Below are 12,195 nucleotides of genomic sequence, written 5' to 3'. Positions count from 1 at the left end.
ACAGTCTCATTTTAGGAGCAAGGCAGGAAAGCCTCAGACCCAGAGGATGCTCCAGGGAATGTTCTGAAATGGAAAGAGATATTTTTTTTTTTTCAGCACTGGGAAAAGTTGGATGGGAGGCAGCTGCTCCCAGCACTGCTGTTGCCTCTTATCCCTAAGCCTGGGCTGCCGAGGAGCCACTGTGCAAATGATGGATAGTTCTAGAGCGGTTACATTTTGTCTCTCAGTTGCTGGACTCTGGGAAATGAGGCAGGGCGGTGTATCCAGCTGATGTAGGTCCACATATGTTCATTCTCCAAAACAGCTGGTTGCTTACCCTGGCACTAACCTGACGGGAAAACACTACAGCAGCAGCTCACTGCTGATGGCAGCTCTTGCTGTGAGAGCTGAACTCATTTTGCACACCTTAGCGTGCGAGAGAGAAGAAGGTACAATTAAAATAGTGTGCCAGGCAGCATGGACAGAGCATAGAGGAATGCAGATGAGAGCTGCAAGCTGTTGTAAGCCTTGTAGGTTTTACTCCTGGTGCCAAAAATGAATAGGAAATAAAATAGCTGGAAAGCAACAGGGCTGTGTTGCTTCAGGAACAAGAATCAAGTCTGAGATTTCCATGCAGTAAATATTGCTAAGTGCCCTTGGCCACAACAGTCAGGAGATTTGAATCACCTTTCAGATACAGGTTTAAATAACTTTGTATTAGGACTGTAATAATGTAGCAGCTTGCGCCATGTTTCTCTAACAGCTATGAAGAAGTTAGGACCTTTGTCTCTTAATACTTGGTAAATTTGGTCCTAGTGGTTTTAAAAGTGCATTTTTAGTATTTTAGTATCATTTGCTTTCAGTAGTTTCACAGAGTTTTGTGCTGTTGTTGTGTAGAAATATTTTACTAATGCTGCAGCGTTCTTTGTCTGCTAATGGTCTTTAAAGCTGTAAGGTAAAGTTTTGTCTAACTCGCTGCTACTGTGGCAGGCTGCTTCTCCTCAGGTCCTCAGGCTCATGTGGGTGAGGGAGAACTGGTCCTGGAGCTGCTGAATTATTTGGCAGGGGTCACAGTGTGTTCAGCTCAGGGGCATTCAGTGCTCTGATAAACTAGGGCTTGGTGGAAGTGCTCATCTTGTGGGACTGGCAAGACAGCTTGGTCATGGGATTGGATCAGATATAAGCTCTTGTTACGACTTTGCTGTTCCCCCTTTGGATGAAAGCAGTGCCTCAGTTTCCCTGTCTGTAAAATGGGGTACTACTAATCTCACTGTATCAATTTCCAGAGTGTATATGAGAAGCTCAAAGCAAATGATGTTGTTCTGTAGGAAATGTCTGTGAAAGAAAATCGAGATGGCTACAAAGCACACTGTATACAGTGAGGTTTATTTGCTGTTTCGGCTTGTTCTTTCATCAGGCCATTGAACAATAGCCAAAGAATGGAGCAGATCATTTATTTTTGTACAGGATATTAATGTCCCCGTGTCTTTGAAGCCAATTAACTGGCAGCAGGTTTGTGGCAAAGAACAGAACAGTGCTGGTTTCTTCCTGTCGGAGCTTTTATGACCGTTGCAAAAGCGTGACTGAATGAGGCTTTCATTACTTCATTTATTTTTTATTTATTTTAGGCTGCTGAAGAATTAATGTGAATAATTTTCCCATTTTACCATCTGTTTTAGATTCTATCTCAAAGGGTTCCCAATGAGCACGGCACGTAAAATCACTTAAAAATGATCCTCTCCACATTTCCTGCACTCAGCAGTCTGCTAATGTGGCCAATAGATCTAGGTGATGGGACTGCATGATTTAGAGAGGATCATTAAGGTTATGATGAGCTGTGCAACTGTCTTGTTTATCCACAGTTCGCTGTTTCATTGCAGTGCCCCTTGTCACAAAAAGAATTTAACCATTTACAGAGCAGTGCCAGGAACATCCATCCGGGTGACTCTTCCACCTTGAATTCAAGGTGAGTTGCTCTACTGATTTCCATCTTATTTCCCTCATGGTTTGGATTGGAAATGGTGAGGAGCTCTGATGAGCTTCATGTAACTGATATGAGGTTAAGTGGCATTTCCACTGGCTTTCAAAGGGTTATGTGCAAACAGTCCTGGCTGTCCTGTCTCTGTAGTCTCTTGGATCCAAGGGTTTTGGCTTTCAATCTTCGCCTTGCACTCTGCCAAAACCTCTAGTCAGTGTTTGTGCTTTGGTGGTGCTCAGTGTGATGGATAAATTCTCACTTACCCTTCTAGGAGGAGGTGAAGAGGAAAGCTGAAGTCTTTAATCTGCCTGTGAACAAAAACAGCTTGTGGCGGATGTGAATGGCTGAGTAGCGATATGCAAGCTACCCTGAAAGTACACAGAATGGTCAGCTTTGGCACAGCAGCGCCGTACTGGCTGAAGGATGATTCACATATCTGAAAAATAAAAGGTATGTATCTTAATTTCCTTTCTTTTCTGCAAGTTTCAGGAGTGGAGGATCCCTGTGACCCCGCCAGCAGCGGTGTGTGCAGTTAGATCTATTGCTGTGGGTACAGTGTGATCGTAATGAGGTGATGTGGCACTGGGACTGCACCTTACTCATCTCCCGGCACTGTGAAAGTGGGAGAAGATGGATGTGCTGTTCCCTTGCCTCTTCCCTCCATGTTTTGTTTGCTGTTCAGAAGACATATGGGCAGCCATGTACACAAATACACACAGATCTCTCCCTGAAGAATGATGTCACGGCAGAGTTTTTTGAATGCAGAGTAAAATATGATAATGGCACGATTTCCTTCCTTCAAGCAAGAAAATGGTTGAGCAGATCTTCTGTTCTTATGAAAAGCCTGTGTGTCTATTACTTTCCTGGGAATTGGATATTTTTTATTTTCTTGAAATGGGCTGCTTTTCTCACTTTAAGAAAAATCATATTTTGACTGGCACACCATTTTTACCATGTTTTGTAATAGAATGCATAAGGAACTCTGAATGCTTTCACTTTTGATTTTATATATAGAAGGTCTTAGATTGCATTTTGAATTACTGCTGTCACTTAAATTAAAAGCAAACAAACAAACAAGAAAACCTCACAACCAACCACCCAAGCAAATAAAAAAGCCCTGCAAGCTTTTTATTTCTATAAACGTTTCTATTTACTTGCCCTTTCTTTAGTGCACCTGCAGGGCATTCTCCTCACCCTGACAATCCAGATGGTAATAGGAGTGTATGTAGCTGTATTTGAAAAACCACATCACCCAGCATTCAGTCACGCTCTCCCATCATAGTTTGCAAACCATATTCTGATGGCTGGTTGGTTAATGCTGACATAAATTTGCCACAAAAACCTGATGCAATCCCTCCGTGTTGAACAGGGTCTGTCCGTGGACTTACTGAACTGGGATATTTAAAGTACAGAAACAAAGAGGCCAAGATGAGAGTCTAGTTGGAAGCCCAGGCAATCCATGTTAGGTAGCAGAGTGGCAGCAGCCAGCCAGGTGTTGGCAGTGGGGTTGGATGTGGCTGTAACACATGGCCATGGGGGCACTGGAGTGAGGCCTTTCATTTCACATTAGGATTCTTCTAGTATTTGTTAGATAGAACAATATTAACCTTTTGAATTTATTTAGAAACTCATTAGTGCTTTTTCTATAGTCCATTCTTTTTCTGATTAGCTCTCCTCATTACAATTCAAATTTCTTTCTGCTACATTTACCACATTGTCCTGCTTTCTCTCATCTCTATTGTTGCTTGGCTTAATTTATTAAAGCAATGAAAAAGACAGGGAGGATGGCTGATGTAGCACCATTCCTAGGCCTCTGTGCTCTGGGAGGAGGAGAAGAGATGAGACCCCCTTGCGCTTGTCATGCCCAAGCTGGGGGTCCCTTCTCACACATGGGATGCAGTCTGGTCCTGTGTCATCATTTCATTCGCTCCCCAATCTAAGTTTTTTTTAATGGAATTCACTCTGAAAGTTGAATGTCTACACCAGAACTATGCACAGTGAACACCTCAGAACGTCTGGCAACCTGTTTTTAAGGTTATTTTGAAAACTAGCTGTGTATCTTTAGTAGCTATTTTTTTCCTTCTTCTTCTTTTTTCTTTTTATTGAGTTGTTCTTTTTCTCATTATCAAGATGCAAGTCTGGAAGCTTCTGTAATTGCTCCTGAGTTGGTAGAACTCCAGTGAATTATAAATTGACATTTTTGGTCAATTAGAAGAGACCTGAGCTGATCCCTGTGCTGAGGGGAAGGTGATGGGCAGATGCTAAACTTCACGTCTACGTTTAAATTTTTGACTGCTTTGCAAAATCTTTTCTGTTAGGAATGGATGTGTTTTGTCTTTTTTTTGTCCCTTAGCGTGGTGTTTGTTTCTCGAGAGTGATGCCGATACATCCCATGTGCTCATGATTAAAGGTGCAATATGCTTTTGACAGGAGGTGATTAAACGTAGTTGGATGATTGAAACCATCCCAATTCTTGCGGCTTTCTGATGGTTGGTGCGTTTGAGCATCTCACAAAGGTGAATGAACGTGTTTTCACAGCAGCTATCATCAAACAAGGAAGTGGCAAAGTGTGTTCTGTGAGGCACAAGGGAGCTAACTCACTTGGCAGAGGTTAGAGAGAGAGATTTTGGCAGAGGTACAAAGAGAAGCTAAATTTCTGAATTTCTAATCCAGTGCCTTAATCATAAAATCATCTTTTCTCTGCATTTTTTTTTCCTGCCTGTGGTAATTATAGTTTTGGCTGGTTTTGTGTCCTTTATAAAAACCTGTCTTTCACACATCTTGTGAAACTGAAAAAAAAAAGGAAGAAGATAAAACAATTGTAATTTTCCAAGTGTATAATTTTGGACTCCAGCAGAGGCCTAAAACAAGTAAGGTAATTATTCCACTCAGCTCAGCGCCGTTTGGAGAATTCGACTATTTTACGAATTATAGTTTTAAAGTAAGGCCCGTGAACTAGAAAAAGTTCAGCGAGCAACGTATGAAATAAGTGCTTGCAAGTATCAGCTGCAAGAGAAGAGATGCTGGCTGTAAGTCTTTGGCATGAAGGTGATTAGAGGAAGATGAGAAGATCATTCACGTGAAGGAGAGGAAGGAGAAGAAGAAAGATGTGATGATTTAGGGTATGGGGAGGTTGCCAAGGCATACTTTCTGGGCTGCGAACATTCCTGGTACAAGCTAAAGAAATAGACTTTCCCCAAGGATGAATTTGGCTTTGGGCAGTTGCAGGAGGTTGGGCAGGGGAGGCTGCCAAGAGGCGGTGGGGCCAGTGTCAGTGGAGTTGTTAAAGTCTAGACTAGACGTGCGTTTGTTAGTGATGGTTAATTAACTTGTTCCTGGCAATCAGCCACCAGGGCAGGAGGTGGACTTGATTTGCAAGTCTTGATTGCCAGGAAAGTCACCCGTTATTGCCTGAGAACTTCTGGCTTTCCGCTTTTTGCCTCAGTCCTGTGTTCCCTGTAAATCTTTGTATGATTTTTTTCTCTCTCCACAGGAGCTTCACCTCAAATAGAACCATTTTTTGTGCTTATTGTTATCAGTGTGATTAAACCTCCGCCCCTGTCTGAGGCTGCAGACTGGTGAACATCAGCCATTCTCAGAGACAGCAGAGCCAGAATTACCTGTGGCTGCAGAGGGGATCTGGGACAGTCTGGCTAAGGAGAGTGCAGTATGCTTGTAAGTGGGCTACAGAACATCTTCATTGTATTTCTTCTCAGTAGTTTCCAGGTGCTAACAGCCCTATTCCCAGGCAGTCCTACACTCTAGTTCACTTTGGAAGTTTGTTTCTCTCATTGTTTGTGTTCCTAGAGGCAGGAATCCAATGGAAGTTGCCATGAGTTTCCACTTGACCAGCATTGGATTGTTGTTTACTTTTAACCGAAGCAAATCAGGAAGAAGAAAGCAATAACCTTAATTGAATTTTACTACTTCCTTTACACAGAAACAAAAGGCAAGGCTGAGAGTGCTTCTAGCACGATGTTTACTATAGGAGGAAAGTCTCAGATAATGGGCCAGGCTGTGGCACAGACATGGAGAAGTCCTGGGGGGCTCAATGCTGTGATATTGCAGGAAGAGGTTGCTGGATCCGTGGTGAAGTTGTTGGGCTTGGGGTGTTTGAGGGGAGGATGGTGTGTTTTGCTGGGGGACAATCCCTTGTCAAAAGAGGGAGAGGTGACAAATCTGTGAGACGGGAGCAGTTGCAGATGTAGGAAGAGACTTAGGGGAGTGGATTGATGCTGAACCGGAGAGGAATAAAAGCAGGAGAATGACATTAGCATATAATTTCTGGCAGTTGTTTCAGCACATAATAACTTCAATTTAAAAGCTTCTAATTTCCCTCACTTTTGTGCCTTATTAAGCCTCCAACCTATATTTAATGGTGGGAATATCACTTTTTGCTTCCCTAATTGTATGCGTGCAATTGATCTATGTAACCTGCTGTATCTATGCTGGGATTTCTGAAGCATGTGAGGACACCCTGCGCCCTGGGATATGCAAAATTAACTCAGGCCCTCTCTTGCTTATGTTGTTTTATTCCTTTTCTTCCTTTTGTTGAAAGCACAGTAACAAATGAGTAAGTAATACTGGTTTTGTTGCATCTTACATATACGTAATGATTCCAGAGGTGTTTCCAGCTGCATGGCAGGTTTCTAACTGTGTGTAAATGTGTGTTTCACATTAATATATATATGTTTCACTATATAAATATATATATAAAAAAAGCACATATTTCATATTTTTATGGAACAAATTGTTTTAGCAATGACAAAGCTTGGGAAAATGCATCCTTTGGCAAGTTTTATTTGACTCCAGAGATTAGTCATGTTTTGCATAGGTTGGGCATTTCTATCCTCGCTGATCAATTAAGTGCCAACTTCTGCATTCATTTTCCTGTCTAGTTGTGCTGTTGATCTTTCCCAAGATACATATTTCTTTTCTGATTTGACTCACCCAGCTTCCTGAGAGAAAGTGCAGCTTATTCAAACTTTTCTAAATCTATTTATCCAGGCAAATATTTGGACACGTAAACCTGTGTTAAAATGCTAAGAAGTCTATCAGGGCAGGAGAGCAAACAAAATCTATGAGATTTAAAGCTGCTCCTCAGTGTGCTTTTTCTGGAAGTATTAATTGGCAAAGAGCAGTGTAGAAAATTGATGCATACAGGCAAATGCAGTGATTGAAAGCTTTGTTTTTGTCTGAGCTCCATTCTCCTAGCACTAAACTTATGCTTACTGTGCTATCAGATGCTTCGCCACAAAGGGGATTTGAGTTTAGGTAACTACATGTAGATCTGTGCCACTGCTTCAGTCTTTAAAAGCCAAGAGTTGTCACAAGCTGATGGCTGTGTAATGGATTCCTCAAAATCAGCTTGTATCACAGTCAAACCCGTCAAGTTCTGATGTTTTATCCTGAATAGATCTGGTGTCTGAAACATTCCCAAAGAGAATTGCTCATGCAGCTGCTGCTCAGCCCCGCTCTGTAGTGTGATGGAGGTGCCCGTGGAGCAGGGCTTGTTGCTGTGTTTGAACCCTCTTTCAGCAGGACAGGTGCTGAACCTGGAAGAGAAATGTTTGGGAGGAAGCATTGAACACTTTGCGCTGATCATAAATTCCAGCTTACATTTTGGTTGAGTTCAGTTCAACAGATTTTTCAATTGTGGCCTTCCAATATCTAAAGAGGAGCTGTAAGAAAGACTCTTTAGCAGGGTCTGCTATCATAGGACAAGGGGAAGTGATTTCAGACTAAAAGTGGGTAGATTTAGGTTAGATATAAGGAAAAAGTTTTTGACAGTGAGGATGGTGAGACACTGGCTCTGCCCAGGGGTGGTGCTGCCCCATCCCTGCAGATACCCAAGTTTGGGATGGACAGGGCTCTGAGCACTGATGGAGCTGCGGGTGTCCCTGTTCATTGCAGGGGACTTGGACCAGATGTTCTTTGAGGGTCCCTTCCAACTCAAATGATTCCTGACAATTATATGCTGTCATTGTGGAAAAGGCTTTAGGATCCTCCTGTTTCCCAAACAAGCCTGACCTCTAATTTCTGGAGACTTGTTCTCTAAACTGTTGTCCGAGGCTGCTTGAACCTGTATGGAGTGATGGGAGGTATAAATGGCCATGGGAGTGATAAGAAATTTAGCAACATTTCCTTGCTGCCAGGAATATAGATGTGAAAAAATGGAGTTTGTTCTCCTCTTTTGGTTTTACACTTTCAAACTGTCTGAACTGAAGTATTTCTTATTGATTCTGTGATGGAGGCAGAGGCCTGAATTCATGTGTTGTAGTTTTTATTTGCATTTTTGCTATAGTTAGTCTCATTTCCATGTTGCTAAAGGCCATTAGAGAGGAGTTGGATGACTTGTCTAGGTTCCTGCTTTTTGTAATTTTCCAAAGCTCTATACATAATAAATCAGGCACACATTTTCGCTTCTGCAATTAACTAATCCACAATGCAACAGAAGCGGTAGAATTGATTGAATATGTCAAGTTTTAAGCCCCAAGAAAAAAAAAAACAAACACAACAAAATAAGCCTATTTGTGCTGATGCTTCTCAGAATGGTTCTCATTCTTACACAGATCTAGCCATGAAATTAGGACATGTAAGGATTTTGCTACTACACCTCCCTCCAGTCAGTCCTACCTTGTGCTTGCAATGAACTTTTGATGTGAAAAGTCCAAATGCCGTCCAGCAGAAAAGCTATCAGAGACAATGTCTAGCATGGACGTCTCGACTTGCTAATTCTAACTGTTCCTTGGCAAGACCCCCTCTTTTTTCCTTTATGAAGACCCCTTGATCTCATTGCTTTGCTTTCCTTCCTTAACTAGGAGAACCTTACGCAAAGGAAACATTGCAGAAACCCCTCTGAAGCTGCTGACTGGCAGAGAGCGGGGTATTTAGTCTAACTCATACTAAGCTGCACTTCACAAAGAAGCTGATTTCGGTATCACCTCTTTTCTTAAATAGAATTTGAAAGTCCTTTCTTGCAAAATGGTCTCTGTTAGCACGGCATCTTAGAAATAAGCTTGCATACTTGGTTCTCTCTGTATCCCTGAGTATTCCTAGCTCACAAGCTGCTAAACTAGAAGCAGGTTACATAGACTGTTTTTGTAATTGCAGTGATTTAAGTCGTATCTTTGCTTGTGACATTTTACCCGACGAGTTTATCCCCATTTTTCCTTTGCACAGAAAGTTCAGAGTAATTTCTTATGTGGGTAATGCTCTGAGGTGCCTCTGCCCCTTGCTGGTCTGCTCAAGCCTGAATTCCTTATGCAATTCAGGCTCAGCTGGATTTTGCAGCCCTGCTTTGGAAAATGATGCCACAAAGACACTGCTCCAAAGGTGTACAGCTCTGTGAAATCAGCCTTACAGATGGGTGAAACCTATGGGCAAAATTTAAGGCCAGAGTGAACTGGTGGAACATGGGATTTTGGTTTTGTTTACAAGTTCCTAACAAAATTCCTTGGGACAAAACTCATGATACATTAGAACTCGCTCAGTTATTTTCCTGCAATTTTCTTCCTTCTAAGGAAGACAAGTTACTGCAGATGGAGTGCTGGAATCTTCCTTTCTTCCAGAGAAAGAGCATGGGCAGTCCCAGCTCTCTGTAATTGTTTCCCAGCTCCCTTGTACACCTGCAAAACATTGCCTGCAGCAGAACTTCAGAGACCATTAAAAGAACATTTTTTGCAGAGATGAGAGATTTTATGTCTATTTGGTGAATATAAGAATATTAATGGAATAAGGTATTAGTTGTCAGTAAAAGAACAGATGTGACTTTAACAGCATGTAAAGATACTGGAACATACAAAGTAGCTGGTGATGTTGAAAGCATAAAGCTCTAAAAATGCATAATTAAAACATACATTTGTGGAAAAGAAATTGAAGTATTCATCATTTTAGAAGATATTTCCTTGACTTTGTAGAGTCTTCTTGTTTTGAGTTGCGAATATATCACTGGTACTGGTTTCCGTCATCTCTTTGTACTTGTTTGCTACTTTCAGAACATGCTGGCTGGGCTGAAACACAGAATGGCTTCTACTGAAGATGTATGTGGAATCAGAGGGCTATTCCACACCTGTAAACTGGACAACCATCGTGGTAAGTGCCACACATTTTTGTGACCATAGTAGTAGATGACCACTGAGGAAAAGTTGAGGTAAGTTTTGCCTGGTCATGATGATGAAAACCAACCAATGACTTCAGCATTTAACACCAGCAAAGGTTAGGACACGAGGCACAGTAAATTTTCCTTTGGACTGTGCTTAGTTTAGTCCCTGTAGTGCTCTGCCACAGGTCTGCAGTGCACCCAGGGCCCTGACAAACTGTGCTTGCACTGCTGGCTCTGTGGATGTCACACAGATTTCTGATGAAGAAAGTACTTGTTTTTACCAGCATGAGTAACTGTCACAGGTCAGGTCAGGGAAGCAGGAGGCTGTTTCCTTGGGAGATGGTTTGTCTGCTCCTGGAATCATCCAGGCATGACTCACAGCTTTGCTTGGTTCTCCCTTTGCCCCCTCCGCACAATCCTTTGGCTGGCTGCTGCTGGGGGTGAGCGATGCACTAGGCTGGAAGGAGCAGCAGGTCAGGCTGTCTCACTCTAGCATGGGGCTGATGGGTGAAGGGCATGGATGAGGGGTGATGGGTGAGGTGCACGGATGAGACCTGCTCCCCAGACACCACAGCAGCTCATGCAGATGTTTCAGAGAGCAGGGAAGGTGAGCTCTCGTGTATGGGTTAGAGAGAATCATTCTGTCCATCCCATCTCATCAGTTTGGATGCATTCACTTAAAAATGTGATGTTCATGAGACAGGGCTTTCTTACAGTGCTTCTTCATACCGAAAGAAATGTCAGAAATCCCACGTAAGCAGGAGATGAGATGAGAAAGCCCTTCACCTGATCTTGTAGTCAGTAGAGAAGGTGAAAAGGCCACAGCCTCTTCCCTGTCAGAGCAGAGCTGCTGGCAGGACCTCTGCCCTTACCTGACCTCTTACCATGGTGATGGAACTGCAGACAGAATGATGGACAGCATGAGCATAATCCATCCTGATAAGGTTTTCTGAGCCTGTATGTTTGAGTAGTGATAACAGAATCTGTGTGAGCCTGTGGAAACCAGCAGGAGTTTGTTCCTATGGACTTAGGCCCAGATTTCGCCCCATGGTGTTTCAATTTTTTGGTTCCTTTTTGCTTAGAGAACTGCAGTGGAGGCTGCCATGGGCAGCCCGTCCCCCAGCTGGCCTCACATCTCTAAAATATACAAGGAAGATGTGCTGGAAAGAAATAGCAGTAGCATCCTCCTAGTGAGCTGCCATAAACCTATGTGTCTCTTGGAGCTTAAAGCAATGTTACATGTGAAAAAATATCAGCAAATGCCTTTCCAAAGGCAGTCAGACAGTGTTGCTCCTTATTGGCTCGGATCTTTGTTGCCTGGGGCTATCTGAGTCATTCCTCTTGCTAAAGTGCAAGGATGATTTCCTCTCTTTAAGCGTGAGAGGCTTATGCTCAGAAGATGCATTTATGAAGGACTGAAAGGCACTTAGTTTGGCTGTATGGCAAATGGCAGCTTGGCGTTACCATTGCTTCATTGCCTTAAGGTGGTTCTTACAAGGCAGCTCCATCACAGCTCTTGCTGCTGCTAGAAGTCCAAGCCCAGGTCTTTGCACTCTGATGTGCTGCAAAATGTCTGTACCAACTGCTGCTGTGCTGGTAACAAACATCTTGTGAAGAAGAGCTTTCCCCCCCCCTACCCCCCCAACCAGTCTTACTAGATTTCACTTGTGTGGGTATTTGCCCATATATTTTAGTGACTCAAAGAAGATCTAATATTGCAACAAGGAGTATCAAGAATGTGATAAGGAAGGACAAGATGCTTGGGCAGCGTAGTTTGATGCCCAGCAGAATAAATGTGGGGTTGGAATGGGGCTGAGTGAGGGGTCTGTCCTGTCAGCCTGTCCTCATACTAATGAAAATCAGTTTTGTGCACAGTCCCTCTGAGAGACGTTCCTCTGCAAGCCTGGGTGCATTGCTTTTGTGCTCCAAACCTTTGCTGTGCTCCCAAATTGGCAAGGCTATTTTGGATGTCGGTAGCTATTGAGGGCAGAGCAAAGCAAGGCTTGTAGGGAGAGGCAAAACCTTTCATTAATTGAGGATATATGACTGGGGACAGAAAAAAAAATGAAAGCATTTTTGACAGAGAAGCCTGTCCCTGTTATACACAGCAGGCTGCCTCTTAGGACAAGGTTAT

At 42.9% G+C, this 12,195-nt stretch overlaps 1 long non-coding RNA gene across 2 annotated transcripts in view; it reads left to right on the top strand.

Annotated features, from left to right (window-relative positions):
* The first annotated feature begins 1,811 nt into the window (after positions 1-1,811).
* Positions 1,812-12,195, top strand: part of LOC107322887 (uncharacterized) — a 33,793-nt gene continuing 23,409 nt past the window's right edge. For both annotated transcript variants that reach the window (XR_014935756.1, XR_014935757.1), the window contains exons 1-4: positions 1,812-1,945; positions 2,229-2,407; positions 5,451-5,632; positions 9,955-10,051. This is a non-coding gene — a long non-coding RNA (uncharacterized LOC107322887). The remainder of the gene's footprint in view (positions 1,946-2,228; positions 2,408-5,450; positions 5,633-9,954; positions 10,052-12,195) is intronic.

Source organism: Coturnix japonica, chromosome 19, assembly GCF_054131305.1.
Source record: "Coturnix japonica strain WE chromosome 19, WE-NBRP24, whole genome shotgun sequence".
Taxonomy (NCBI): Eukaryota; Metazoa; Chordata; class Aves; order Galliformes; family Phasianidae; genus Coturnix; species Coturnix japonica.
Note: the sequence above shows the minus strand (reverse complement) of the source record. Positions and strands in the feature narration are given on the sequence as shown.